Source organism: Rissa tridactyla, chromosome 1 (assembly GCF_028500815.1).
Source record: "Rissa tridactyla isolate bRisTri1 chromosome 1, bRisTri1.patW.cur.20221130, whole genome shotgun sequence".
In the NCBI taxonomy this organism is placed as follows: domain Eukaryota; kingdom Metazoa; phylum Chordata; class Aves; order Charadriiformes; family Laridae; genus Rissa; species Rissa tridactyla.
This window is the reverse complement of record NC_071466.1, coordinates 212,086,656-212,111,811: the sequence shown is the minus strand read 5'-3', so window position 1 is coordinate 212,111,811 and position 25,156 is coordinate 212,086,656. Positions and strand designations below refer to the sequence as shown.

Sequence of the window (25,156 nt, the reverse complement as noted above, 5' to 3'; positions counted from 1 at the left end):
TGTCTGGGATAGCCTGGAGGATTCCCAGCCGTAGAAGGGGTTCTTGAAGTATCTTCACTGACCACGTTTAGCTCTGGTCTGCACCACTGCCTGCAGGGTGATGGGAACTTCTTATTGCCTTCTGCTGCTGTATGGTTATGGCTTGCAAAGTCATGTCGATTCAAATCCCACCCTGCTAACATCGTTGTGGCGGTGGGTACATTAGTTTCCGTAATCAACTCCCTTTTCTGCTATTATTTAAGCAATACCCCTAGGGTCGTAACGGTGGCTTAGATATTCTGGTGCTTTAACACTAAGGCAAAATATGGAAGATAGGGAAATTGGTAGTAAAAATATTTATATAAAAAAGGTTTGCTTTTGGAAGGTGTCTGCAAAATGTCTTCCTAGAGGTCTCCTTTTGTGTTGGCTTAGCACTGTGAATAGATCTTCCTGAAGTCAGAGGGTAGCACACAAAAGCACACCAGGCCTGTTTCTCTTCTGATTTTCTCTTAAATCATTTGTAGCAGCGCAAAGTGAATGTAAAATTCTGCCTTTGATGTGCACAGCTTGGAGGTTTTCCTTTGGGAGTCAAGAAAAGCTTATGTTCCCCAGCAGCATGCTGGAGCAGCAGCATTTTCTGCTCCTTACGCTCAGGTTTCAGACGGCAATATAAAGTTACAAGGCTGCGGAGGAACAGGCTGTGGTTCCAGGATGGAAGAGGAAGGGTCTGCGCGTGTCCCGCGGGGTGGTTCGTGTCTTCTGCCAGCCCAGTTGTGTGCAGGGATGTGCTGTGAATTTATTTAATGAAACGATAGAGGTTAAAAATAGTCCTCCAAAAAGGAGGTGGGGGAAGGGGAGAAATACAAAGTACAAGAAGTTTTATTTCTTTTCATTCCATAGAGGCTATAAATCAGCAGGGAAGTCAGTTGCATTTTTTTTCCCTTCTGTCTTGCGTCATTAAAAAATCATCAGCCACTATGCTGAAATGGTTTGCTAGAGCCACTTCGCCAGGAACAATTTCTGACTGAGAACAATAAAAAATCGGTAGATGCCAGGCTGAATTCATGTGTCAGCGGTTGCTGAATTCAACTTAAGAGCTGTAAATGGAACCAATCATCATTTCTTAATGAGATATATGAGAACGAAGAATCACAATGCTTGAATAATCTGTCACATCTCTATCAATGCTGCTTAAGTAATTATTCAGTTTGTTCAATGGTTTGACAAGGTAACATGACAAAATCAATTTACAAAGCAGATTAAATATAAATATGCAGTGCTTTTTTCCCCAGGAATGTCATTCGTAAAGCCTTATGTTTTTTATCCTTACAATCCCTACCCAGTCGTCTGTTTTCAGTGGTACTGCTTGGATGAAGTCCTACATGGCCCACAGTGACATTAGTCACCAGATCATTTGTCATTTATCCATCTCTGGCCTAATGAGACTGTCGTCTGGGCCTTGGTAAAAATGAATGATGCATTCCTCCAATATACAGTGTAAGTATGTTTTTCACTTAGTGCTAAAGCTGTATTTGTCCAGGGTCCTCTAGGAAGCCTGGCCCTCAGCCCTTATTAACGCCTAATGTACATCTTTCTGAATATTTTATTTGTTTGGCAGCAAATGCAGGAGGAATTTGGTATGAGTTCCCTAGGAGCTAAATAGCAAGTGTCGTCCACGGGGGTGATACGATCATCTGTTTTAATAGCAGACCTTTCATCATGCTGCAATGGACTGTGACTGGGATGGTCCCGTCCCTGTTTGTAGCGATGGGTATCGTCTGCAGCAAACCACCCATAACAACAGGTTACAGGGACCATCGCAGTGCACAATAAATGCCTTCTTCAGCAGCAGGACTTCACTGGTCTTCCCCTTTTCTTCCATAAATGAGTCCCCATCCTTTGAATGTGCTCGAGTGGCATGGTGTAATGAAGCTGTGGCACACAAGAGGGAATTTTGCACCTCTCATCTCTGTGGGGAACTCAAGATTGTAAGATTTTGGTTGAAAAAAATCCCCGTACAAATAACTCTGGGATTCCCTCAGTCCATTTGTGTTTTATATAGTCTACAAGATGCCGTCGATGTACCTGGCTGCGTATGTCACTATGCCTGTAATGTTGTATGTCACTGGGTTCTCAACAGAGATGTCGCAAACAGCTTTTAGGGAACCGTGAGCACTTTTCTTTTTATTTCAGACAAGGCGACAGGGTTCCCAGCAGCCTTTTAAATATGCCAGGGGATTGTGTCATGGAGGAGAACAGTATTTCTTAACTTATTGTTGCCATATGACTCCCATTACTAAAATTTCTAGCAAATCACTCTCCTTACAAAATCTGCGATACAATAAACTCACATGCTTATATTTTTGCTACGTTTATGCATGACATATGGACTTCCAGTATCTGGTTACTCAGTTTCTGCTCAACGTCTTGTATTTTCTGGTGACTGCTGAAGAATCTGAGTACATACGGTGTTTCCTTATCTATTATTGGTGTGGCTGCAGCCTTTATCTTGTGGTTTGTTGGCTAACTGTCAGATACTCATGGCTTCATTAAGAAACAGATGTACAGGTCTACACTTTGTTTTTGTAGCTGCACTTTTGACATATTGTAAATGTCCTTAATTGATTTTGTTCAGGATAATACCATCTGCTGGCATCTGTTTCTGCTGTGGCTCTTGCTGAATACTTGTGTGTATTGTGGTCTATAAGGACAAATTACAGAGTTTCAGCGAGGCATTATGTTGATTTTTTTTCTGCAATAAATGCGAGCAGAATTTGAGTATTGGATGACCTTATAATTACATAATTTAATATCTGGATTAATACAGTTTATTCCAAAGGGCATGTTTCAGGCAAGAATTGGGCCCTGTGTCCCTGTCGATCTCTCATAATTTATTGTTGGCGGGTCAGCAAATGTATCGGAGCTCCCAGACTGGGGGAAAAGCAGCCTTTGGCTTTATATGTGACTGCCCTTGATCATGGAGAGATGCAGAATAAACTTAGATCTGCCTGAAGCTTTGACGTGAAACTCTGTCTAACACACAGTCAAGATAAGTCATCTTTCGAACATCACTTACTGTATCTCTAACATTGATGGGCTTCTTGTCAGCTTTTAACATAGCCAAGTGTGTTCTGATATGAAGCTTTTTGGTGGCAAAAGCAATACTGGACAGGCGCTGGATGAGATGTCTGCTAGGGATGGACGTAGGAGAATGCGTGCTGTCTCCTGAGAGTCCAGAACAAAAATCCTCCTTTTTGTGTAGCTCACTGTCATGTTGGCTTTATCTCTCCATCCTCAGCTCAGTCCTTTTTATTAGATAGCATCAGCATTTATGGTAAATTTTATGGCAGTTGCCGTGTCCATGTCTGAACTGTGAAATGCAATAGAAATTCCATTTTCCAGCATTTTCTGTCTCTGGTCATGACAAGTGCAGGCAAGCGTCAAAAAGTATCTAGGTCGGGATTTATCTGTAGTGGCCTAACTCTGCTCCCAATAAAAATAGTGAGAGTTGGCCTTTGATGTTGATGAACCAATTTTGAGACACTTATGAAGTCTTTTCCTCTCTCCCCACTGCTCACATGCGGCGGCGACAGGGAGGAGAAGGGGGGTCATGCAGGGAAATGAGAGTCCTCCAAATACCATTGAAGACGTGGAGATGGGCGCGCTTAGTGTTTTAATAGCAGTGGGTCACCAGTCTGAAATACATGGTGTCCCAGCAGGGCTGGATTGTCCTTGAGCTGGAGTTGTCTTTGTGGTACTTCATACGGGGAGGATTCAGCAGAAAATTTAAATATGGAGCGTCTTACTGGCCGTGCATGAGTATTAGAGCTCAGATGAGGGTCATTGCCAAAGCACAGATTCTCCTTTTACTTTGCCAACCAGTGTCTTTGGCCCAGTGTCCTTGCTGTTGCTGTTCTCCCAGTATTGGTACCCCGGTATTGGTACCCCCGTACTGGTACCTGCAGCTGGTCAAAGGTCAGAAGTCAGACTTTGGAAAGTCCCGAGCTTTGGAGATGATGTGGGCTAGCGGTAGAGGCATTTATTGGGTGGAAGAGCACTAGATAACGATTCAGGAGACTTGGATTTCATTTCTGACTGTGCCACTGGCCTTTTTTATGACCTTGGAAATTTGCAGCATCTTGCTGTCCTGGTTTCCCCATCTGTGAAACAGTCACCGACCCAGTTTATAACTTACTTTGAGACCTAACTAATTAAAGCTTGGTATGCGAGATGTTAAAAATGTACTATGTAAGGTGGTGTTTTTGTCATGGTAATATGGTAAGAATCTCCCCTGTTGTATCTAAGTATGCTGGGAATTTGGCTGCAATGCTGGTGTTTTGCAGATGATGCTTCTGCAAGAACACGCTCCCTTTCCTAAAAATACCACTGGCTCCAAAAAGAGGTGGACTGCACCACTGCAAAAACACTAGAAGTGGGACAACAGAGTAAACCCAACTGAAATGCATTTTGTTTTCCGAAACTGTTGTGTTTCTTCCAGTGTGCTGGGAATCCCGACAGGGCAGAAAGGCTTTCCAGAAATGTCTCTGAGCTCTCCACTCCAGCCTGTTATCTAGTATTGGTTCGCTGGCGGATGGACATCAGGGAGACGACTGGAAGGAACTGTAAAGCTGTGGGGCAGTTTTCCCCTCCTGTGCAATCCAGGTTATAAGTGGGATTCAGAAAATAACACCGGTTTTAGCATCATGCTGCCAACAAAGTGGGATTTGCAGAGCAGCGGATAAGGATTTGTACTGCCCTGAAGAGCCCTCCGGTGATGAGACAATGTGGTCTTGCCTCAAAGATACATCTGTAGCACTAGTGATGTGTTAGTTATCTGTTAATTACATTTTTTTAATGTCTAACAATGTTTATGCCTCTTGAAAATCAGTTCAGTAACTGCAGTCGGCATGGCGAGTAGCTATGGTGATCCTGAAGCGATAAGCTTTTTGAAACACCTTCAAAAAATAATTAAAGCAATTGGAGGAATGTCTTCAGTTCCTTGTCCTCGTGGGAAAACAAGTGGTACCTGTGAGATGCAACAGGAATAGAGTTGTGTTTCCAGTCACTGCAGAGTTACTGTGTTAAAAAGCCTTTTTGTAGGCAGAACGCATTCAGTTTTTTTTCTCTGATTCTGGAAAAAAAGTAAAGCTAATGCATAAATTGGGAAGCAGGCATTCATTTCAGCTGCGTGATTTAGATCTGCTGGGGAAGGCTGCTGCTGTAGAGCATTTGGCATGCATCAGAAAAATCTCCAAGTCTAAACAGTTTTATTATGCAAAGTTATATAGTTGGAAGGTAAAACACCCTGTCTTTTTCCACTTTGAAGAACAAGCACCAGCTGATGGATGTCCTGTCATATTTCTCGGGAGCTTGCAGGGAAGGTGAAGAGCTGTTGGTCTCACTCTTCAACCTACGGCTGCTATCAGCGAGGAGCCCTGGGGGAAAAGGGTGCTCAGCCGGGCGGCGGGTAGGAGAGCAGCCCTGCTCAAGAAACCGTGTGGGTATTCTCAAATAATGTGTTGCAGGAGGTGTGATTTAGCAAACCACCGGCGTCTTCCTGAATTAGGGTCCCAATATTTGGATCTTTCCATTCAGATTTTATTAGCCCAGCTTTTTACTTCTTACAAGACGCTTCCACTGCTCCACTAGCAAAGTACACGACGACTGCACTTTTACATGAGCGTAGAGATTTTCCTGGAGTGAATTTTCCTTAATGATTTAAGGAAAATCACAGTTCACTAAAACATTTATTAAAGCTTCGCTCTGTTTAGTGCGTCATTAATTTGCTTATGCGTACTGCCATGTGGGCTTACCCCCAAGCGCACGCTAAAGTCCTATTAGAGGCGTGAAGTCAAAGGGACTTCAGCAGGAGCCAAAATATTAAGCACTTAATTGCTTTTTCAGTAGGTATGGACTGCTGAAGGGTGACCACGAGCAGTCTTCCTGAGTGGTTGCCCTCTGTATTTCTGTACATTTCTACATAATGTGAGGGACCAGGTTTACAATCCCACCCGGAGTTCACGGCAGCAGCTGTAAAAGCCCATGGGTTTGGGTGGGAGACCTCTCTAGCCACTGCAGCTGAGTAGGATGGGAGCTGTGGATCAGACCTCATCCCTGCTGGGACACCGATGCCAACAGGTATCACCTCCGATTTGCCCAAATGAGGCAGCCCTGCATCTGGTGGGGACACCTGGCCCTCGGTGTCCTGCACCCACCCGGCACTGAGACTCAATGAGTGTGAATCAGAGCCCTGGTAAGTCATGTGTAAAACATCACCGCAGAAGTATCTTGGCAGGGTGAGAGGGAAAAAACTTATTTAGCTTAGCGCTCTGTTGATGCACCATAAATATTTTTCTCGATTCTATAAAATCTGCAATAAGGCAACACCATGAAATGCCCTCTAAAATGTAGTAAGAAAACTCAATATATTAATAGGTTCCTGTTTAATCAAGCAATCCTTTAAAAACAAAATAAACTCTGAGTGCTCAGAAAAATAACTTCCCTCCATCACAGGCAAAGGAAATGTGTTGTTTTTTTATTTTTGGATAGCTTTAGCTTTTCTTGGAAAAGGACTGTAGCAGAAAGTATAACCCAAGGCGATAAATTGGGCCTTGAACGAAAACAATTTCTTGCATGTAATTTGGGTTTATTCTCATCTGAGGCTGTGCTTTAGGTGGACTGTATATAACTTGGTGGTCTTTCAAAATCTTGAGGAAGTACAAGAAAGGACACATTATCTCTTCACCTTGTGCGTTGCAGGATCTGCAGAGATAATGAAAACTACTGCTTTTCCAGACAAATCTGCTCTTTCCCAGGAATTACTGTTTTTTTGAAGACAGTAAAGATGCTGGGTGGGATTCACTGCAGCTACAAGGGTTGGCTGCGTTTGCCTAAATTTAGGCATTCGGTGTCATTTAGGACATCCTGGGGTATCTAAAAAAGCCACATCAAGCTGGGTGCTCCTGGATGTGCTGGAGTTGAGCACCCTGTGGGACCTGAAATTTCGGTGGAATAGCAGTGAGGGTCTTAAATGGCATTAAATGACATATAGGTATGGTATTACCTGTAGGCAGCTCAGTAGCATCCTTGGACACTGACATTTGTGTCCTGAGATGAATGGATGAGCAGAGTCCCTCATGACTGTGGGGGCTGGTGGAAACACCTCCTCAGCTGAAACCGGTCCAAGATTGACATAGACCAAGAGTTGTTGCATCGGCGTGGGGGAGCTGATCTACTGGTTTGAGGAGAGCTGGGCTGGGTGAACGTTGTTCATAATATAAAGAATGCCATAAGGGTTTTTTCCTGCTGGTTCACGGTCTTGCAGGTGAGAGCAAACATTTAATAGCTCTGGTGCTCAGCTGCAGGTGATTAATTAAGCTGAAATTAGGCCAAAGGTATCTCAAGCTGGGCTACCTCAATCAACAGGCAGCTTGAAAATGTAGGTATGTGTTTTATCTATGCTCTCGCATGAGAAAACTGGTTGTGTTTCATGTTTCTGATCTTGCAGCACGTTGCTGGGACTATTGCTAGGCAATTAAATTCATGGCACTTTAGCTCGTGCGGGATTGGGTCCCAGGGAAGGGATGGGTATAGCAGCTTCTTCTTTCTTGGTTGGATCCAGTCCTTTTATTGTATGTAAAATCTTCCACAAAATAATGCCGGCAAAAGTAAAAATTATTTCAGTTGCGTCTAATTTTATTCTCTTCGCTTTTTTTTTTTTTGCTTCACTTGCCAGATTTCCAATTTTCTCTGGAAACTTAAGACGACCTTTTTCAGTCCTCCGAGGGTGGCAGTAACACCGGTCTCTCTCCCTGGTTTTGGCACAAATAAGACGTTCCTTTAATGTTGGTCATTTACAAATAAGCTCTTGCAAAGAAAAAGTAAAGCCACACACATCCCCACTCATACCGCTTGGGCTGTTTTCCTGAAAAACCTCCGTTGTGAGAATTTCATACTGGATTTGTAATCCGGTGGGGAAATTGTGCGATCCGCCACTTCTGCCCTGCAAAAGCAGCATCCACAGTAATTAAACATTAACTCTAGCTTTGGTTGAAAATAGCTGCCATCATTATTCTTTGCAGTTGTGAGATAACTTTTTTTGTGTGCATACTGATTATAAGCTTTTAGAGCACATGCCTACTCTTTATCTCAGTTGGTGTTTACGCTGAAAGGTGATTTGGATCCTGCGATTTCATGTCAACACGGCCAATCTGCTTGAAATTATTTCTGGGTCATTACTCGGAAAACCAGGAATTTTTTGCCCCTGGTTTAGTGGTTGATGGAAGAGCTTGTTTTCTGCCTTCGCATGGTAAAATCAGCAAGAAGGGAGACTCAGCCAGCTGAGCACAGCTTCGGCTGGGTGTTTCTTTAGGGAAATGTGGGTTTTGGCAGAGGAGGGTTGGCAGAGGTGCGGGTAGGTGGGAAGTGGAAACTCCAGCTCCACAGCAAGGTGTTCTTCAGCCCCATTTTCTCTGAACCATCCTCCAGCTGGCAAAATCTCCCTCCCTCTGCAGCCGGGGGATGGTCAAGTGCAGGAGCGATGGATGGTTTGGGTTGCCTGGTGCCCCGTTGGCTTTGAAGTTGTGTTGCTGTTGTCCCTCTTTTGCACCGAAGCCTTGCTTCAGCCTTGCATTGCTATTACGCTGCCTGGGGTTTGTGGATGGTTGGGGGTCAGAGGGTGAGAAGACACAAGAATTGGAAAAAAAAGCTCTCCAAACCCTCAAGTCGAACCAAATAAAAAGGGAGGGAGTTAGGAGAGTGGGGGGGGAATGTGAGTCATAGCGGGATGTGCTGAGTTTAAGTTGTTTCTTAGGTGGCTTTAAAGGAAAATCACTGCACAAAATGGTTTTGTGGCCTGGAAAAAAAAAAAAGAAAAAAAGAAAAAAAAAGGAAAAAAGAAAAAAAAACAAGGAAAAAAGCTAAAAAGAAAAAAGGGAAAAAGGAAAAAAAAGATAAAAGGGAAAAATTCCATTTGATCTTTCTTGGATTGCAGAAAAGTGAGAAGCACTGATCAGCATCCTCATTTCCAGGGCTGCGTGAGCTCTGACCGTGCTGTTAGATGGTTTCCAGTTCAGGGCTGGCCGATGTCCAGCTGGCGGGGAGCGCGGCCGAAACATCTCCCGTCTGTCTGCGAAACGCCCCGTAGATGCACCGCACGCCGGTGGGGCACAAACTCCTCGCTTTGCAGCAAAGCCTGCTCTTTAAACAGGGAAAAAAATATCATCCTGAAAGATGAGAGGAAAAGCTCTGCCAAAACATGGTGCTTGAAGTCTGTAGCAGAGGTCGCGGACCCATGGGTCCTTCTCTCCATAGCCGGAGCTCAGCCACCCTTGAGGCGTTTCTTGGGAAGGTTTAATTCCCATAATGTGGGGCCGGGGAGCGCAGACAGCTCAAACACGTGCACCTTTTAAGCAGTAGCAGCTGAAACAAAGAAATAAAGTTATTTTCCAGATTCAGCAGTAATTGCTGAGCACTTTTCATACCTTCTGCTCCCCTGTCCAAGTAGGAAAATTTCCTTTGAGTCTGGGAAACTTGCATAGCGCAAGTGTCAGACTGTGTACCCGGGGGAATTTGCGGTGATTAAATCCAAAGAAGAGGCTGTTGGTGAAGCGAAGCGTTCTGTAACATTGAACGAGGCAGACGTGAAGAGACGGACTGCTTTTGCAGACATGATGGGATTACAGGCTGCAAAATCCAGCCTGCTCCTGAGTCTCCTGAAGTTAGTGAGCCACCTGGGAAGAGGATGGGGATCTACGGGTATCTCCTGCGTGGCAGCCTTTAAAAAAAATGCCGGGTAATTTTCACGGTCCATCAGGAGGGCGATGGCCTCGCTCGGCTGCGCGAGAGCCAGAAACACGCTGGTTTTCTGAGGTTTTGATTTTTAACCTGACCGGCAACAGCGGGGATTGAATTATCTTCTCGGGGAGGAGGCGGCCGCGTGCACCGGCCGCGGCGCTGGGGGCAGCTGCGGCTGCCTGACCCCGAGACAGCTCCGCTCCCCTGCCTGTGCTGGGGAGTCGGAGCTGGTTCATCTGGATCTGGTCGTAGGCTCAGTTTAATTAATCTTTTCTTCAAAGCAGATTAAATTTATTGCTTTGCAGGAAAAAAGAAAAAAATATATCCCTTTGCATTTTTTTTTTTTTTTTTTTGTTCAGGAACCAGCTGGGAAAAAAGAGAAATTAGGTGGATTCAGAAGGTTTTCACTTTCAATTTTATTCGAAAAGCTCCAGTCCATGGGGTATGAATTAAGAGGCTGTAGTAGAGACTGTCCCCTCATTTTTAATGACCCTAGCGTGACATGCCCGGCAAAAGGAGATGCAAGAATGGAAATAAAACTTTGTTTTACAAGCCAGTAAATGAAGAGAGACGACTATAGCTCAGAACCACTCCATCCTCTCCCTGGAAGGCCCCAGACAGACCGTGTATAACGAGTTAAAGCTATTTCCATTTGGGACGTTTGTGCATGCGGTCTGTCTGCTGAGCCGAGAATATCCTCCGCACCGGGGATGTGATGGATTTACTACACTTGTCTGGAGCTGGGGTTTCACGTGCTGGGTGAAGTTGTCCATTGGTTGGTGTTTTTTTATGGATGCACGTGAGCTCTACGTGTGGAGTTCATACTGACCAGGACGTCTGAGATTTTGGATGTCCCAGAAGTCTTGCGCAAGTTGACAGCTCTCTCTTCTTGCACTTCGACAGAATTTCCAGACAGAAAAGAGGATCTCTGTGGGGAAACTCAGGGGGAAAATAACCTAAAAATGGAGCGGGGATCAATGAATTCGGGTAGGGTGGATTTTTTTTGTTAAGTTTTGGTCTGGGTAAAAGCTGGTTTTGAAGCGAAATGTTTCACCTGGTTTGTTAAATCTTTTTTTTTTTTTTAAACCTTTTTGAGTGCTGCAAAATGAGAATGTTGCTTTGAAAAGGGAGAATTTAGTTGTTTTTTTAAAAAAGGGAGATCTTTTTTTCCCAAACTGAAACTAGTTCTGATGGCCTCCAAACTGTATGGTCTAATGAATGTAAATGTTCATTAATTTTTTTTCACCCTTCAACTGTTTTGAATTTCATTTTTTTCCCCTCTGATAGCTGAGGATAAAGAACAGGATGTTCCTCTTTTCAAAACTGCTTTGAAATCCACTTTAAACCATCCTGCGCAAGTGCTGTCTGCTGTTGTTCGCTGCAAGGAAGGATTCAGCAGGAGAGCTGCTTGCTTTGAAAATTTGATTGCAATTTGTGTTAAGTTTCCATTTCCAGGTAACTTGCAAAGGATCGATAGATGATTAGCGGATCTTTTGAATAATAAATAAAATAGCCAGGCAGAAATTATGTCAACGCTGTGCTAGCAGTGGCTGGCTACAACCACCTGTAATCCCTCCTATAGATGCATGCGTGGCCATTAATAATGGGCATGGGCCAACTCTCCCGGTTCCTCTCGGCCATTTAATTGCGGGAATCAGAGTTTGGCCTTCATCCATGTCTTCAGCTAATCCGCTGCCCTGCTCTTCCAGCCCGGGCTATTCAGAGATCTGCTTTTTCATGCCATACTCCCCCGCCTCGGCTTTTTAAGTGGAGTTTGAGTCTGAAAGACGTGTTCACCCCTGCGCTGGCTGAGGGGGTGTGTTCCACCTCCATCCTCCTGCGCCGTGGGTAGACTGCAGAAGTTACCAGGGGAGATCTCCAAGAAGTTGGCAACATTTTCCCTGCAAGGCCGCTTGATCTCCTGCAGCACGTGTGAGCACGGCAGTGTGGGTCCCTGCGCTCCGGGGTTCACGCCACCCTCAGCTAACGTAAATGGCCCAGGGCGTTACCAGGTGCTTCCCTATTGATGTGACCAGACATAAAGGGATGAATTTACTCTCCTGTCTATAACTAGAGATGCTGCACACAGTCAAGTTTGAAATCCAGACGGCGGTTTGTAGCTGACCATCTCCTTTCGCAGTGGCGCTGGTGGCCCATGTCCTCGTTCAGCAGCCGTTGAGCTGTGCCTGCGCTCCATGTAAATCCTCCGTTACAGCCTGAGAGGAAGCATTAGGGAGCTGTCAGACAGGATTGCATTCACACCTTGCTTTTGAAGGCTGGGCAAGACCAGCTTTTTGGGACGAGATGAAAGAAAGAGGCATGAAGGACCTTGGGGTGCTCCAAAGTGCTTTTTTTCCCCGTCTGGTGATGTTTCCTTCACCCAGGACATGCAGGCCTTGCACAAGCGTCCCCCAACCTAGCACGTGGCTCTTCCCCTGAGCACCAAGACCCCGATGTGACGGTTAATTCTTCCCCGTGGAGGTCAGCGGTGCCGCTGGCTGCGCTCAGGTACCCCCGGGGGGTACCCCCATGCGAACATCCCCCGGGGAAAGAAATGTGCCCAGGAGTCAGCCTGAGGCTTGTGAGAATTAAAGATAAAAGCGCAAAAGTTCACAGTGGAAAAAGGACTTCCCGCATGACTAAGGGCTGTCTGTTGCCTCCAGTTTTCTACCGTGATGAATGGAGGGTGGGCTAATCTGGGGCAGAGACAGCAGAGGAGACAAGGGGGAATGTAGGAACTGGAGCCGGGACCGTGACATCAGTGTGTTTTCTTTCCTTGTGTTGATTAAAGCATGTGGCTATGTTTATCTGAAACCCTCATCATAGCCTGTGTAATTTGAGCTCAGTTTTAGGGATTTTAGCATGTTTTGGAAGCCACATATTAAGAATACAATTTATCCATGTAATATTTTCCTGTTTTTGTGGGATGCAGACAAAAATATCAGCGCAGGAGCTTTATGCTGAGGGAATAATTAGAATTGATATAACTATCTGTAAATCTTGGTGGGAAGTACTTTTTATCAGAAATGCAAAAGTAGGGTTCGCCCTGGCACTTTTAAAGTGCCAGACCTGCATGGATCCCACAGAATTTTAATCTGCCATTTGATTCAGCAGGGATTTTGTGAGCCTAAAAACCTGCGCACGCTACTCGGAGTGCGCGTTGGGGTCCCGGTGCTCCCCGTGCCGGAGCATGGCTGTGTTTCGGGTTGGGTAGGGGTGGCCAAGGAGATGATAAAGGAGTGTTGAGTTTGGGGTCGGCTGGGAGACACTTCTGAGGAGCGCTGTGAGCTGTGTGCCCCTGGGCTTGCTGCTGCACGAGGGACAAATTCTGCTCTCAATTGCAAAAGCACAACTTTGGCTGGTTTCCGAAACACAGGCATCTAATCTCACTGTGGCTTATTGACTTTAACGGAGTTTATTCTTATAATTTTAGCAATGGTGTAAGTGAGAGCAGAATTTGGCCAGTAGCCACCGTAGCGCTGCATTGGCAGACAGGGTGGGTGAAACGTGCAGAAGCAAACCCGTCGCTGGGCGGTTTCAAGTTTTGCGATACCCAAACTCACGGTTACAGGTCCAGGTTTCTGATTTTCCACGATCGCTAGAAGGGAGCCATCTGTCCCCACTATGGACTCAGCCACCCGTAGAAACAGTCTGGGGCCTTATTCCCAAATCTTGGCCTTGCTTTCATACCGAGTGCTTTGCCGCCCTGAGCTGTGCACGCCCAGTTGATAAGATACGTTGCATTGTCAAGCGCTTCTTGATGAGGCACATGCTTAAGTCTGTCCGGGATGATAAAGACCAAATAAGAAGGACCGGGCAAAGCTGTGGTTCCTGTGCAGAAAGCCAGTGTGTGACCACTGGCCCCTGGTGACACGTTCTGACTCCAGCAGGTTTAAAGGTGTGATGAAGTATGAAGCTGTACTTGAGGCGGTAGTAGGAAGGAACTTGTACATGTATGCGTGAGCAAGTGAGAGAGGAGAGGAAGGTGAGGACCTGACCATGCACAGAATTTTCTAATGATTTCTGTTGATGTTTATGTATTAATTTCATTGCCAGTGCAGCCCCAGTAGCATTGTCTCTCCTCTTTCCTTGCTCCTGGCAGCGGCTTCCACCAAGTGCTGTGGAGCAAGGCACACAAAGCAGATGTGTGGGGTATGATCCTTCCATCCCCATACCCTACTGCAGGTCCTTTTTGATTTTTATGCTTCAAAGACTGGCTTAAGCCCTGAATATGACCCTTAATAGGCGTTCAAAAAAGATGTCTAATCATTATCCGCAACTCTGCTTAGTCTTGTTATCTGCATGGATACCCAGTAGTATCATACAGTACCGTCAAGTTGGACATATATTTAATTAGTTTATGCTTTATATTTGAGCTGATGAACTTTAATCCAGCAGATGCTTTTAGCTGATCAGTGTTTTTGACTTGGACGTGGTCTCCCTCTCTTACTGCAAATATAATGTGTTTATACTCACTGAACATATTGTAATCCACGTGTACGTGTACAACGTGGATGTGCTTTTTGGGTGCACGGCACATGGAGAACACGGGGAGGCACCTGTAAGAGTGGGCCTTGGCTGCTCCCTGGGCTGTGTTTAACTGGTGGCCTTGCACTTGGAAGAGATTTCCTTTATTTGGCAATGTCTGCTCTTTCGTACCATTCCAATTTGTTTTCAACACAGCCTGCATGTAATTGAATGGCCTCTTTTATTTCTATGTAAAAAAATGTCTGGTTTACATGCCTCCTGAGGATTAGGCAGTGAATTAAAAGCAAGTGGTTTTAGAGAATCACAAATAATGCTTTAACCTCCCTCTCCACTGAAACCAATGAATGATTTGCTAAATAAACAGATTTTCTCTTGTATACGTTGGGCTGGAACATGACAAGAGTCTTGCCCCCAGCTGGCTCCCTCCGGACCATGGCTGGACCTCGGTGGCATGTGAAAGTTAGTGCGTGTTTACCAGCAGTTGAGTTCATCCTCCCCAGTGATGGGAAGCTGCCGAATTACTTCACACACGGGTCGCCTGGTCATCTGGGTCGGTTTTATCTTAAGTTGCATAAAGAGTTTAGAACAAGACTGTTCCTCTGTGGCTCTTTGCCTATTTTTAGTTAATCTCTGTGACTTCCTTACAGCTCTGTTCCCCCTAATGCAGCTTATACTAATAGGCAGAGACAGTCACTGGGGACGCTAATGACTTGTCTGTTGAGGTCTGTCACTTGCTGGTGACTTATGTAGTCAGGTTGTTGTTTTTCTGCCCAGAGCGCTTCAAGATCCTTTATCTGAGCCTCCCTCTCTTGTCTCATTGGGATTGCTGTAGAGATTTTAGTTGCAGGTGCACTTCATGAAACACGGTGTACTCTGCATAGCTGGGGAGAGCGTTTCTTTACCTCCTCACACATGCTTTGTAGAGCCACTTGTTGAGCAGAATTAACAAAACTTGCTCCTCTGGTATCCAAGGACTCTGTTAGGAGAGAACCAGGCGTGTCTTGCATTGAGGGGATTTAAGTCTCTATGGATTATATGGTAGGTGACAAAAACATTGTGAGGAGGAGAGGTGCTGACAGTTTGGATGATGTAAGTCTTGTAGCTCCTGTGTTACTGCATTTCTCTTAAAGGGTCTGTCAATGATGCCCAGAGTTTTGGATGATTTCCCTTCAGTCAGGTTTTCCTTTTACATTAACCATCACAACATGCCATTTGGGAGAGCATCTTGGGAAGAGCTGAGGGATGATGTAACTCACTCACCCTTAAACTTGCTGGATTTTCTGAATGGATAATGCTGATTTTGTTGTGTGTTTTTTTTTTTGTTTGTGTGTGTGTGGTTTTTCTTTAATGAAGGAGTCATGGGTGTCTGTCAGAGAGGTTTCCTTCGCATTGGGAGGAACTCAGGCACCTGGCAGATGCTGCACAAAATTGTCATGGGTGAACAGACTACTACCTAGAGTCTGTTTTTGGTTTCCGTTGCCACAGTAACTTATGGTCCTGCTGCCCACTTAACACTGCTTAATTTGCTTGCAAAGACCAGGCCTTCAAGGAGAGACTTTCAGCTGTGCTTATGGGCTGAAACTGGGAGAATGTTGACAAGAGCTTCCCCTACCACCCAACACAGCCAGTGGGTACTCAGCCTGTGGGTCGTAACTGTGCTGCATTTTACAACTTTATGAACCTATAGCAAAACCAGCTCTCTGCCCCCTGTCTCCGATACCCAGATTAAGTGACCCCACGTATGGTTCAACTATTCTGTATATTCTATGGCGTCTGCTCAAGTTGTAGCTGGATGTCTCCTGTTAGTACAAATCATGTAGCTAATTTCCGTCACACACGAGGCCAATTTTTCCTGTCCTTCTGGAAAGACAGTAGAAAAAAAAAAAAGTTGAACTGATATATGATTGGTAAAAGTGGAGTACAGAGCTATTGCCTTACACTGCATTCGGCAGCTGTAGATATCCAGAAAATGTAGAATAATATACCCACTCGAAATTGTCTTCCTTCTTGGAAGAAAGTAGCAATAATGGTTTCAAATCTGCCTGACCTTTGGGGAAATTTGAATATGAATCCAGAACTGACTTTAATTTAGACAGTGTAGCTTTTCTGTTGGGTCTAGATATGAATCCAGATCGAAGCCTTGGGACTTTAGTCCTGTATATAACCATAGTGGTTGATAAAGAGATGACAAAATATAATAATAGAAGAAATAACGGCATGAAAAACCCAGAGTGTTGTAATTACAGGGCCAGAGAGGTGAAAAGGGGATGCTGGTATGGTATTTTGCCTCAGTGCAGAAGCGTTCAGGACAGCGGGATGCTCTGCTGGTGTGGAGGGACATCACCTCTCAGGTGTCACCTCTCCTCCATGTGAGTGTCTTCTCATACCAACAATGCTCCGATAGCAGAGGGGATCTCCCGGGGTTGGAAGAAGCAAGTGGTGGCAGTGGCAGATGTAGCTATCAGATATAGAGGGAGCTGGATTTGTGACACCTGAGAAGATTGCCATGGGGACATGCCTGTGGGGCACAAAGGTAAATATCAGGGGTGTCTAGGTGAGTTCCTGCTTGAGGCAGGGGAGGAGCAGATAGTCCGTGCTGGTCTTGGGGACATAGGGGAGTGTGGGAGGGATGTTCTGCAGGATAAATTCAGGTTGCTATGTGGGAAACTGAAGTCCAGGATCTCCATGGTAGCACTCACTGAGATACCACCAATACCACAGGTGAGGCTGAGAGGTGGGAAAAAAGCTGTAGTCTCAGCACTTGGACAAGATGGCACAGACAGTCAGAGGTATGCTTTGGGTCTTCAGGAACTAGAGAACTTCTGGGGACAGGAAGAACCTGAACATGGACCCTGTCTTTGTCAACAGATTAGGATTAAGAAGATGACTTCTGCGACTGAGAAATAAAAGGGTCATACAGGAACGTTCAAACTGGGAGCTGGAAGAAGGTGCAGAGAAGCAGCTGGCTTGGACTGGTGCACCCTGTGAGCTGGATGTGGTTGATGCTCAGTGCACATTCAGAAATTCCAGGAGGACTGTGCAGAGCAACACTAGAGTAAATCAGGAAAGGCAAGTCAGTTTGCCTACAAAGGCAGTTGAGTCACGTGCACAGTTTTAGGTGCTGGAGTGAAGACAAAACGTACAAGTGCTCGTACCCCAGTGCTAGAAGCTTGAAAAAATAAGATAGGGGAACCAGAGGGCTTGGTGTCAAGTGACAACTGTGGCATAGCAAGTACTCTGGGGACCTGGTGCAAAGGAGATAATTAGAGGGATGCAGTGTTGCCAAGCTACCAGCTTTGTAGGAGTGCTGGAGTAGGACGTATAGACGGAGGAGTGACAGTGCAAGGAAGGGTAATACAAAGTACAGCAGCATAGAAGTGTTACGGGAAAAGAGAAGCACTATAGTATCCTTGTGGGTGGAAATCCTGGCTAATAATATGTGTAGTACTAGGATTGTACTACTGACTCCCTCCATTCCCCCTCCAAACCAGGAAATATCAAGTGAGATTAAAGAAGCAGCAAATTTAGGACAGGTATTAATAGCAGGAGATTTCAACTACCCATACATAAGTTGGGTCAAGGCCTCATCAGGATGAGATGTAGCGAGAAAGTTTTAGATGGACTGAATAATTGCTTCCTAAAACGATTAATCCTAGATCCTGTAAGAAAAGATCCTATTCTGGATTTGGCCGGAAGCTGCGCGCAGGACCTGGTCCAAGAGGCATTAGCAGGAGAGCTCACTAGTAGCGAGGGCAATACAAGTAGATTTAACATCATAGAAGGAAAAAGCAGGGCACATAAATCCCGTATGTGGATATTTGGTTTCAAGAGGAGGACAAGGTAAATAAGAGGGAGACCTTAAAAGACACAGTTCAAAAAAGCAAGAAACCTGCATGCAGCCTGGAGGCTGTTAATAGTGTATAAGAAGTTATGATAAAACACGTGCTGCAATTCGAAAAGAATCACAGACTCACAGAATGGTAGGGTTGGAAGGGACCTCTGAAGATCATCTAGCCCAACCCCACTGCCCGAGCAGGGTCACCTAAAGCAGGTTGCACAGGAACGCGTCCAGAAAGAAAACAAAGTTGTTCCCTAAATCCCCTGCAGACTCAGTAGGAAAGTTAAACAGCGTATCACGGGAGATGGTTGGCATCTGAGAAATGGAAAGCTTGTTCAAATGAAAAGAATGGGAAGGGCTGTAGAATATGGCAGGTCAAATGTAAACAGAGAATTGGGTTTGCAGATGAAGGCAAGCTCCTTTGGATAGTCAGATGCCATGCAGATGGTGAGAAACTCCAGAAAGACCTCATAAAAATGGCTGTTTTTAAAAAATGACTGTTTTAAAAAAAAACAAAACAGGGGCACAAAATTGTCATTGTTGATAAATGTAAGATAATCCATCAAGAGAAAATTAAACCATGCCTTCATGATGTTGAACTCAAGAACTGGGAGTTACATCTTGGAGGAGAGATCTTGGAGTCATGGTTGGCAGCCATTTGCAGTTGTCCGCTCCATGTGCTGTGACATCCAAAAAAGCAACCAAACCCCTGAGTGTGGTCAGGGAGGGTGCTGAGAACAAGATGTGCTGTCCCATGTTGCCATTGTAAGAAGGTTTGGTGCACCTGTGCCAGGGCAATGCTGTGTGCAGTTCAGGATGGAGGTAGAGGAGGTCCAGAAAAGAGCAGCTAATATGAGCAAAGGGATGGAGCACCTCCTTATTGAGGACATTGCACGGGCTGGGACTTAAGCAAGGAGAGGGCAGGTTGGGGGGTATGTTGAAACTAGCAGGTGGTTGGATTAATATCCAGCAATTTTAACCTAAATGAAAAGAAAGTATCCAGCTGGAAGTAAGAAAGGAGAGAAAGAAACCCGGCTGAAAGGAGGTATTTTTTTGTACTTGGCAGGCATTGAGCTTCAGGAGGTGGTGAACCTGCTCATATCAGCGGGTTCAACAGGGAATTAGACTAATTCATTGACAACTGTCTATGAGGCTAGGAAGAGTGGAAGAGACTGAAGGTAGACACCAGGTTCACTTGCTCTCCCTGAAGAGCATCTCTGCTGGGACAGTCCTGAGCTGCATGAACCACCGATCTCACCCAATATGACATTTTTTATTTCCGTAACGTAAACCCTCCCCTTGATGGGTCTATGTACTATCTTCTGCTCTCGTAACTTCTGAAGTTGTTTTGTTCCAAGCCAGGGACATCTTTTTAGTATGTAGAAATCTACTGACTGTAAAGGAAAACAATCAAAAGGGGTAAATGAGGAGGTGCATGGAGCTTCTGTAATCTGTGACCGGCCAGTGGCCAGTCTTTATCTAAAAATCAAACTACTAGATGATGGCAGCTGTTGATGCCTTGCAGCATAATTTGCCTTCTCATCAGCTTTACTTTCCACAATGGTCCCATGCAAATTAAAATATTCCTGCCCTTATTTCCCTAAAGGACAGAAAGGAAATGAGGATGGAGGTGGTAGGAGAAAGGCTGTGAAAAGAGCACTATTTATCGATACGAGAAGGATAGGGCATCTAGGATTGTGTGGAGGTAAATGCAATGCCCCAGGTACGGTGGAGATAGAGTGAGAAAGAAGTTCATGGGGAGAAACTCACAGAGCCCTGGTGTGGGGTTGACTGGGGGAATGCAAGAGGTGAGTATTACAGGGGTAATTCTACCACATTTGTAGAATCCAGTATGATATGCATTTAGGTCCATTCACCCCCACACTAGACTATAGTGCATACATACCGTACGTGTGGTTGTGTAGTAAAGGGGCATTAGCTGATTCCTTAATAAATCAGGATTTTGGTATCATGCATGACTGGGTGCTCTAGAGGCTCCTAAAACAAACTATTTTGATGCTCAGTCAAATTTGAAAAGCAAACATATGAATCCTGCCTAATGCCGAAGCCATTAGAAATCCGCCCACCCCAAAACTAATTTTAATACAGATAGGAAAGCAATTTCCTGACGAGAAAGCTCTTAATAGAGTGTGCTAATAGCGAACAGCAAGGAGGGGATCATGGGCTCTGGTGCAGCTTAGCAACCATGCCGGGAAGCAGGAGGAGATCAACATTTTGAAGGGTTGTCCACAGTGGCTAGGGCAGGGACGGCATTTTGGGATGACAAAGACCAAGCTATGGAAGACACCCCTTTGCTTTGTGGCTGTGGAGGTGGTGAATGGCCTTGGTGGTTGCTTGTCGGATAGAGCAGGAGAATAGCAGCACTCCTGGCCAGTGCTGGTGTGATGCTAGAGTCAGCTTGGCCAACAAGTGCAGAGAGAAAGACTAGGTGTGGGTATGGGTATGTTTTTATTAGCATTACAGTGTTCTGACGTGTCTTTCCAGGTGAGAGGCATCTAATTTCCCACTTCTCTGTGTCTGGGTTCGATCAGAGGACTTGGAGTCCACCAGGCCAAGCAGATAGGGATGGAAAGCCGCCAGGAAACTCAGCATTTTCCCTTGGCTTTCCCTGTTGTTTTTACTTTCCTCCCCTCAGTTTGCAGCCATTTGTATTGGCAACCCTCGCTCCCTGCGAGGGCTGAGGTGCTGAGGTTGGGGATATCCTTAGAGGCTGTACGTGTCCAAATTTGATGCTCCCAGCTCCGTTGAGGGGGTGGGAGGCCTCCTGACTCCCTGTAACCTGTGTGGTGTTTCTGACCCAGACCGCTGAGTCTGTGGTATCTGGCTGCCTGTAGACCTTCGTCAGCTGTCTGGTTTTTGGTGGAAGCCCTCCTATAAAAGTCAGCTTGCTTATAATAAACTAATGAGTCATGCAAGCATGGCATTTCTTTCTGCTTTACCTTAGGATCAGATTGCCACATAAGCAAACTCCGCAACTTTGACCCGATGAGGCTCTGGTTTGCTCTGGCATCTCTTCTCCCATGGGGACCTTAGTTTTTGTGTGCTTTTCTGAGCTGCCCTGAGAAATGCACACAAAAATATGTCTTCCATGGGGGCAGAGGGGAATTCCCGGTCTGCTGCTGGTGGCTCCCGCGTGGCCATGCCTGGACCTGTCTTCTCCATACAACGCAGGGCAGCGATTCTGCGTTGTAGCTCGCCCCCATGTAGCCTCTGTGGGTCAATCTGTGTGTTGCAGGTGGATGAACCCTGTGGTGGGTGCCTCTCATCCTGTGATGGAAATAACACCAGGGCCGTGCTCTCAAGAATGCATCACGGTGGCTCTATTTTGGGAAACAGCCGTACAAATGAGAGTTTGAAGAGCGCAGCGTGCATCAAATCTAGGACACGTGTTCAGCTCTGGCAGGGAGGGGGAAACCTGTTTGCTTTTCGCTGTGGGGATGAGGTCCTCTACTCAGCCCAGGAGCTGTTCCTATGTAAAGCCCCCCCCCCATGTCTGCAGAGGCCACCCCACTGTGTCTCTGTGGAGGTGGGAGCCTCTGTGAGGCTCTGCCTCAAAGGCAGGGGATGCAGCAAACGGTTCAACCCCCCTCATCTTCTAACCATGTCCTAACCATGGAGAAGGATTGTCACCCTCCAGAAAGCAACGTGTCACAGTATCTATTTATACAGAGCCTTCCGCTGTGGATGCTCCTTACTCATCTATCTTCACTTTTGGAGGCGGTTCTGTCACTACTTCTTAGGTCCAGGTTTTAGCTGACTTGGATGTTGGTACTGGCTCTGCTATGAATTCAGTTGGGCACACTGAGAAAAAGCCTTGTGGGACTGAGTATTTCACCTGAGGTGGGACCACCAACACAAGTCCATAGGATTTATACTCTGAAATTGTGTCAGGGATACAGCAAATCTCCGGTTCTCTACGCCTTGGTGCCCAGACTGTAAAATGAAACGGTACCTCTGTCCCAGGTGCAGTGGGCAGGGATAGAGTGGGGGGACTGTTAAATCAACTGTTAGTCTTTTAAGGCTACAGAGGAACCACATGTAGCGACACGGAGTTGGGAATGCAATCATAGGATCTAGAATTGAATCTGATGGCTACACTTATCCCAGACTATGTACAAGACTCGCTTTGTCCAGCACAGGAATTCAGCCCAGTGCGCTGGAGGCAGATGTTTAACACTGCCCTGCTTATCTCTAGGTTGTGGCAAGAGGTGAAAAACTTCATCTTCCAATGGAAGGACAAGGAGAGTTTAATTAGGCAAATTATAGCTGCCCAGACTTGGTTTCCCCAAGACAGAAGAGGCTGGTGCCAGCCAGCATAGAGCTCACGTTCCCTGTGGAGCTGAACAGACTTACACTAAGCCAAGAGCTTGAAATGTGCATTCAGCAGAGGAAATGTTACACAGAATCTTGGAAGAAAAATATTTTCCGCCCTTTTTAGAAAAAGAAACTCAACCGTGCTGTTTTGTGCAACACAAGTTGTGCTGTACCAAGCCCGAGCTTTGCTGAGCAGAGCTGGGGCTGGTGTCTCCCAAGCCCTGAAGCCTGTGGCGGGAGACGGGCACACAGAAAAGTCATGGAGTCTCCATCACTCAGTATTTGGCTTTGCTGAGTGTTTCCCTTGCTGAATTGCAACCTCAAGTCTGGCAAACCTTCACCTGAATGGTAGTTGATAAGCTTAGGTCCCCGAGGATGGATGTATTTCATAAATGAAATGACTGTGGTATCTTCAAAGGCGGGATGATCTCCAGGGACCCATCTGCCCATCTGTATGAGGTGGGTTTTAATCCCCCCTCCAACTTGGCCTTGGCCTCCACAGATGAGATTTCTTTGCCTAACCTATTAAAAACCAGATTATGATCTCTTGCAGAGGTCATTTAGCAAACAGTGAGACGAATTGGCACTTCTCTAAGGAATACTTGTTTTCCTCTCAGTCCTCAAAACAATCTGGGGAATGTGTTTGGAGTCAGCCCGTTTTGGAATTTAACCCTCTCATCCCCAGCAAAAAATAGTCTGTGCGCTCCCCTCGTGCCTGCGGTGGGGCGAACTGGACCCCAACCCTGACTTCCCAAGCCACGTTGATTTTCCGGAGCACGTAGAAGGGTTTGTGTAGTGTGTGTGGGTATGCCGTGATGAGAGGGTGACTAAACCCGACGGGTGGGCAGTTACATAAATTTGCATCAGCCTGTACGTTGTATGTAAAGCACAGGGATGACTCAAAGGCAGGAGCTGCAGTGGCACGTAAAATCTGCCGGCTGTCAGCGACCGACAAAGCTGCTGGCTTGGTATTGGGTTTCGTTGGGTGCCCTCTTCGTCTGCCGTGGGTGCTGGGGGTGGTGGCTTCTCCCGCATCGGGGCATCAAGGAGCAGGGAGGGTTTAGTACTGAGCCTCTGGGGCTGCAAACAAGTCAACTAGTGAGCCGGCGTTAGGTGGAAACGCAATATTGTATATGCGGGCTGTTGAAATGCAAAACAGCTGATAGGAAAATGAGCCCTGTATCTCTATGGTGGTGAGGCCGCCACTGCCCATAGGAGGTGAGATCGTGTTTAGATGTAATGACAAAGGATGAGCTACAAGCAGAACTCAGCTGTGAGCCCCCTCAAGGGGAGAATCCAGCCCAAAAGCCTAGAGCAAAACACTTTGGACCACTGAGAAAGATTTTGCTGGTAAGGCTTCTCTCTATCAAAAAAAAAAAAAAAAGAAAATTAATGAAATAATTAAAGTTTTTTCTGGGAATCAGATCCTCAGTATTCAGACTCGTGCCTTCAAAATTGCAAAATGTAAAAAGAAAAAAAGAATCTAAATTTTTAATATTCAAATTAGCTCTCTAGGTTATAGAACTTAGATTTCCATACTTTAATTTTTATTTTTTTTCAGTGGAGGTCAGAAGCTTATTTGAAAAACAAAAAATAAAGCAACAACCCATCCCACTTCCCCCCCTGCCTTTCGAAAAGCCTTGCGGGGTGGCTGGCTCTGGGAGCCAGGGCGTTTGGAAGAGGACCAGGAATCACAGGAGTGGGCAGTGCTGGCGCTGCCTCAAACCCCCCGGTAATAAACACACCAACCGAAGGCAGATGGTGAAAGTGCATTTTTATCATGTTTTACGTGGATTAATGATTTCAGTAAACATTTTTCTCATCTGTACACGTTCGTGGCAGCATTTGCACGACGTCTAAGAAAACTCACTGAGCTTTCTCTGGCTTTCTCGGTGGCTGCACGCGAAGACTAAGTTTGTTTGATCTGCCTCAGTCCCCTCTAATGTTTGTCATTTGTATTAGCCACAAGACTGCAGTGAGACAGCGGTTGCCGATCCCTGAGGGGTCTGATTTTCCCTTGATGCGTCTGTAACTCCTTTCATAATAATGAGAGTTATTTGTACATATGGAGGGGATTAGTTAATGACCTGTGATGCACAGTGCACCGGGGCACGGCTCTCCAGTGACTACCCTTCTGTGATGTGCTGCGGTGATTTCTTGAGTGCTTTGCAGACGTGCCTTCGTTAAGTTTCGGCGCGTAGTAACGACAAGTATCCCCGCCCTTATTTAAAGATGGGAAAACTGAGTCGTTCCCCGTTTGGTGGGTAAATAACGTGCGGTGTTGCCAAATAAAATGATTTATTGTGCATATGGTCGGGGTCCTGTGGCTCAGTAAGTCACCTTACCTCAGCCATGCTCTCGTAGGGGCCAGGGGTGTCCTCGTAATGGGGGACAGTTGCTGGGAAATGAGCTTAGCCAGAGAGGAGAGGTGATTAATCTGGGATAGGTGAGGTTAAGTGCACGCACATTTCCCATGACTTTGCTTATGAGGTTATTTGTAACATGAGTGTTTCTAAGCCTCCGGTGTTGGATGCAGGAACTGGGCTGGTGGCACGCTCAGGCCCATGAGGTTGGGGCTCGAGCCCATGAGGTTGGAGCTCAAGCCCATGCACGTGCCTGTGCTTTCCCAAAACCATCAGAAAAGGTAGGAGCAGTTATCGAGGGAGAGCATGGCAGCGTGAAGTCTTTGCTGAGCTCTCATTTTGTCAAGGAGTTTTCCTG

At 45.9% G+C, this 25,156-nt stretch overlaps 1 protein-coding gene across 2 annotated transcripts in view; it reads left to right on the top strand.

Annotated features, from left to right (window-relative positions):
- CAMK1D (calcium/calmodulin dependent protein kinase ID) overlaps positions 1–25,156 on the top strand; it is a 235,614-nt gene that overhangs the window by 13,606 nt on the left and 196,852 nt on the right. The window contains exon 1 of one of the 2 annotated variants that reach the window (XM_054197750.1): positions 10,132–10,761. The exons of the other annotated variant lie outside the window; for it this stretch is intronic. The gene's annotated coding sequence lies outside the window, so the exon portion shown is untranslated. Of the gene's footprint in view, positions 1–10,131; positions 10,762–25,156 lie in introns of those variants that run through there. 2 annotated transcript variants of the gene reach the window in all.